The sequence below is a fragment of the Lygodium microphyllum genome, chromosome 4 (genome assembly GCF_053477565.2).
Source record: "Lygodium microphyllum isolate KBCC chromosome 4, Lygodium_microphyllum_v1.1.10, whole genome shotgun sequence".
NCBI lineage: Eukaryota > Viridiplantae > Streptophyta > Polypodiopsida > Schizaeales > Lygodiaceae > Lygodium > Lygodium microphyllum.
This window is the reverse complement of record NC_141138.1, coordinates 42805318-42811296: the sequence shown is the minus strand read 5'-3', so window position 1 is coordinate 42811296 and position 5979 is coordinate 42805318.

The window sequence follows — 5979 nt, the reverse complement described above, 5'->3', positions numbered from 1 at the left end:
CAATCCCTAACCTTACTAGGCCAATAACGTTTTTCCCTAAGGGTTCTAACTTAATCGGAAGTTTAGTATTAGGTCGATCGATCCTTAGGATAAAACCCTATATCGTTAGTGTATGGGCGTCCAATTAACCCCAACATTCCGTGGATGTGGGTAGGACCTTTGGGTTCAAAAGTCTTGACTTGGCGTCCCAAGTGCGATACTAGGCAGAATTTTTAACATGCTAGACCCAACCTAGCACTTTGAAGTGTTCATCGTACCAACAAGTTATACTTTTACGAATCCCTTGAGGGTTATACCATTACAAGTGATCTACCTAAACGATCTAATTGTCTTGCGACAAGAATTATCTTTTCTTAGAAGATATGCAAATAATTTTCCTAAGAGGTGCAAATAAATAAATTCAAGATGCAACATTCCATACAAGTATGCGGATCATAGACTATTACTTCGATGCAACTATAAGGTTTGCAATAACTATTTCTTTTCCTTGCTAAAATCATGATGATTGACAATTTTGGGAATAACTTGCATAAAACCTACATGGATTTACATCAAGAGCTTTGCCTACAACCTTTCGTTTAATGCAATTGAATTTTGTGAGAAATGCGGGATCTAGAGCATGGCAAAAGCGGAAGCTATGGAGGATGAAAGGAGAAGTGTGGACTCATGATGGAGAAGACAAAGACACTATTTGTTACACAAGTGAATTAGGTTCCAAGATTGACACTTGGACTCATAAACACAATCTTGTGTATGTGGACAATGACATTGACACTTCACTAAAAAGAAAAGAGTACTATCATTGCATTAAGAAAAGGAAGCAAGTACAATGCTTTATAGGAAAGTAGGAAACTACAGTAGGCACCATTGTGCATATGGGATAGGTTAGCTTGCATATCCTTGGTCCTGAAGCTTCATACAAAGAGGCTGTTTTAGTGAGTGTGATTGTTGATTCTCAACACCCCTCCTCAATCACAACTAGAAAGGCACAAAGTGTGTAGAGGCTGTAATGAGAACCACCTGCAAAGTGTGGGCACACCACAAACATGGTAGACACCAGAGGTTGTTGCAGAAAAGGCTAAGTGTGGGCACCAAAACGTGATGGATATCCAGAGACTGTAACAGGGGCCTCACAAAGTGTACAGGGACAATCAAAGATGCATTTAAACAATTTCATCTTTTAAACCTAAGCAATATGCGCTTAGGATTTGCAACTTGGAAATGCAAGCAACCCAATTGCATGACGTGCACTAACTCTTGTAAACTGTTCAAGGAGATAATTTTCCAAATGTATTTTAACTAGACTACATGAATTAGAAACATGTGTAAATGCATTCTTCCCATGAAAATTTAACGTGCCCAATTGCATTGTTTTAATGCGGAATCATTCTTTTAAGAACCTAGGCTTGAGGACTCGTAGGGATGTCCATGCGTATGCTTGGGGTAGAAACTTCCGCGTGAGCACCTCTCACCATTTTCTTGGAAGCCATTGACGACGTAGATAATTTGATTCAACAACTCTCTCTTGGGATACTTTCACGTATCGACTCCTCTCTGCCTAGAATCTGTTGGCAGGTTGTAGCACAAGTCTAACTTGCAAGAGGATGAGTAGCCATCCTGCTACATCACCCTTTTTGAGCTAATTTGCCAAGTTAGGGGAAGTTATGTATTGCCTAGTAAGCAAAGGATCAAATCAAGTTAGGGCGACGAGAATTGCCCATGATTTTTTGTCTTAACCTAAGGAACCTAAGGTGTTTTCTAATTTGGGTTGACAGGGTATAAACCCTAACCCAAGGATAAAAGGGTAATCAAGCAACGAAACCCTTGGGGACCTTTCCAAGCCGCAATTGATCCCGGATCAGATGCTAGACGCATTCGCAGATATGGATTCACACCTTATTAGTTGGCCAAATAAACAACCACTGGATTGATTGTGTTTGTACAGTTTAGGAGCATTGTTTGTATTGCTTTGCTCAAGGAACTAAAGATGGAAAGATAATTAATACTTCAGGTTGAAGGCCTGGAGGGAGAGGTAGCATCAGTTACCCCTAACTGTCTTCCTGACCCTAACCAAGGGGGTTGTTAGCCGCGCCGGGAATGTGGACCGAACTCGCCACAAGAGGTCTCTCCATTGGGCGCTACTTGGAGCAGGAGGACGCTTGGGTGCGAGGGGGGGCTCTGGCCGTAAATCCCTTGCCTTCCGGGTCCTGCACAAGAGGCCGACGTGACTCAGGATTGAATCTCGAGGCCCGCATACTAGTCTACATGCAGAAACTTGGATTAGTAATCCCTGAGGATTGCTGGATTGCCTTCGAGCGGATTATGGATTGCCTTTGGGTGGATTATGGATTAGCCTACAGGCTGGATTATATGATGTATTCCAAAGATAAATAAGATCAATTGTTGTGAAGGAACTTGTTTGACATTGTTTTTCTATGTCAGTGCTAAGATTACGCGAAGGAATCGATGACTAGTTGGCTAATTAAGGAAGCTGTTTTATGCGTGTCCAACTAAATGTGGTAGGTAATTAGACAACTAAAGCAACCCTGAGGAAAGTGCGGTGGATGTGGCCATGGGTCCGTCCTATGGATGGGTGGTCCTGGTTGGCCGGGAACTTTTCTCAAAGGAAGTCGATAGCAAGGAATGTTGACCTAGAGTCTAGGTTACTAGAATCCCGATTTATGTTGTTTTAGGGGAACGGAATGGGACTATGCCTTATGGGCAAAGAGGTCGAGCTTTGCATCCCTCTCGTTTCCCATTTTCCTTGAACCAAGTGCAGCATGAATCCGCTTCGACCTTGACGTTTGTGCATAAAGTAGTTCTCTTGGGGTTCGACACTAGTTACTCTCTAGGAATTTGACCATTAGGAAAACCTTGATTCAGGTCGGTTCTAAGTGGGAATGACCGGAATGCTTCCGCTTTGTGGCAGACTTGGGAAGACCTAGATCGCAAACCCTGTGACATTCCGTGGGAGTGCCGGCGGCGCTTTCTCGACCCTCTTCCCGATGGGCTACTAAGACATGTCCTACAAGCAAACAGGTGGACACATTACATCCCTCATCTTTAATTTATGTGAGGGTCACCTTTTCGACCGTTTTTGTCTTGGAAATTTTGTATTTTTGAGAAATGTCCACCTATATCATATTTTTCTACTCCCATGTCTTCTTTGAGCACTCTCTTTCTCCATTCTCTTTCGCCATTCTCTTCTTTGTGCTCACTTTCTTATCACTATGAGATTCATTTGTCATTTATTTGCTAAAATGTTTAGCAATACCTATGCAAGTAATACAGATGTGAGCACATTCAAGTACAAACTTACCACCCAACTAGATCCAATTTATTCATCTTGAAGAAGTATACATCCTTGAGTACTAACAAATGCAATGGAGACCAACAGATTGCGAACTCAAGGAAAGAAACATATAGATTTGTGGGTGGATAGAAATATTTATTCCAATGATCTTTTAACAAGTAAACCTCCTAATTTTTTTAATATTTATGACCACATGAGGTATGTTGGGGAAGGTTATAATGGAATGCTTAGCTATTATAGAAGGTTATACTCTGCATCTTACACATATATGGCTCAAATAAATGAAATGAAAAAAACATTATTTATTAAACAAATAAGCATTTCTGAGCTTACAAATAAGATTGAGGTTGTGAAAAATGCTAAAAAGTCATTACAAGACAAGCTAGCACACTTATAGAAAGCTCCAATAGGATTCAGAGAGAGAAAGAGACCATTAAAAAATATAATTAGCTTGTGTGAGAGAGTAAAGAAAAGAATATCAGGCATTAATATTCGAGAGAGTGAGGAGAGAATCGGTATTTTAAAAGAGACCATGAATAAGAATGATATTTTGAGGATTCTTAAGTCACCTCAGAATATGGATTTGAGAGGCCCAACTCTCCAGGTCAAGGACTTAAAGGACACAGTAGAACCGAATGAAATTGTAGAGACATGTGATACTATGGGCATTAGTAATCGAAAAGCTTATCGTGTTATCTCAAGATTATGGTTTAAAAATCTAAAATGTAATAGAATAACTGCATTTGAGTTGCCTCGAGCCCTTAGAGTATCGATTACAAGGATTGCCATGAATCGTAAGATTCCATAAGTTTTTGGGGAGTACATTCATATTGAAGCGTCTATGCCATACGAAAAGACAAAAAGAAAATCTAGTTTTGAATGCCATGTGTTTAACAATATATGGGTTGATCTAAGAAGAGTATAGATTGCAATGATTCACATATATAGACTCACGTTAGAGGAATGTCACGGTGTTTTGAAGTTTTTCTTCAAGTTAAATGAAGCACAAATTCAAAAAGAAAAATAGATGGAAAGAGTCAGCATTTGCATCATGAACGGGGTATTGAAATACCACAAAATGGTGGGGGTCAAGCACCAATGCATAAGTTCTAGTCTGAGATGGAGATTTGGTGGGTTGGTGTAGCTCTCAGGTACTAATTGAGAATCATCAAACATTGAAGTGGTTGTTCACTCATACAAGTATTCCAAATCTTATTAAGTCTCAAAGTGAATGAGAAATGTTGTTTGTTGATAGGGTTGGTAATTTTAATGTGGAATGGCACATGAGTGCTGACTTGAAAACTATCAAATGTATGCTTGGAATATGTAATAGGGCACATGCAAAATATCCTTGTATTCATTGCATGGAAAGTGTTGGGTCTAAAGATTGGAGCAACTTGCGCCCTGCAAAGAAGAGCCCGAAATAGACACTCTATAGATCTGAGTAAAAATAAAAACAAGGAAGATATATGGGACCCTATTCTTTCAATTCCTCTTACAAATGTTCATATATGTACTTTGCATGCAGATATTAGAATTATTGATAAACTTCTCAAGATTCATCTCGACTATGCATACTCAATTAAGCCCTTGTCTTTATTGGATGAGTGTATTGACAAATAAGAAGCATTACTCTCCAAAATGGGTTTTCATGGAGATCAAGTTCACTTAAGAAAAGATCCAACACTTTCAAGGAAAATAAGAGATGTCTTGGTTGATGTCTCGATGGGAGGCTCAAAAGCTAGACGCTTTTTAGGAAACCATATAGGAAAACAAGTGAGTATTACTTGGGAGCATTGGAAAGGGCTCTGTTGGATAACGACAAAAACATTTCAAGCACACCATGACTTGCATTTCTATGGATGGAGGTTTGGAGACACCTTGATGTCTTCCTAAAGCTCCTCAAGCAACAAACAAAAAACTACACGTATCCAAAAGAGTTTAAATGTTGATTACAAATCTTATTTGAGAAATAAATGAGGCATGGGGAGAAAAGGATATCATATTTTATTTAGTAAGAGAGAATATTTAATCCAAGATTTATTCAATAAATTTTCCAATGGCATAAAATGATTGTTACTCTTTTGAATTTGCAGCATATCCATGGGCCTTACTTTGTGAAGGAGCAAGGCCCCCTAGCAACTTATAGCGGCCAAGGCATGGAAAAATCTCACTATCAAGCATGTACAAGTTTTTTTCGATGCACAAGGCATGGAGGAGGATTCACAAAAAGCAATGCTCTTGAGGAGCTATTCAATTGGTTTTTTCAATGACAGCTTCAAAGAATGAATACTAAAGATGACAATAAAACTTGAGAATTCATAGTATTTTTCAAGAAAGAAAAGTACAAAGCTAGCTCTCATGAGCCTTTACATTTCCTCTATAACATAGAAATTTTCTTATCTTGTAGCCAACTATTGATTTTATATCAATTCTGTTTGTTGCCAAAGCATAAGATGAGAGGGCCAGGAAGTATCCTTCTCTAGAAGTAGAGAAACTAGGACCATAACCAAAAATCCTAATTGCCACAGTCTTCTTCAAAAACATCACCTTGTGTGCATTGTACTATAATCTAGAGAAACCAAGTAGCCTTGTAAGTGCCTTGATACATAGTATAGGCCATGTTGCTTCCTCTGAGAAGATAGTATAGACTTGTAAGTGCCTTG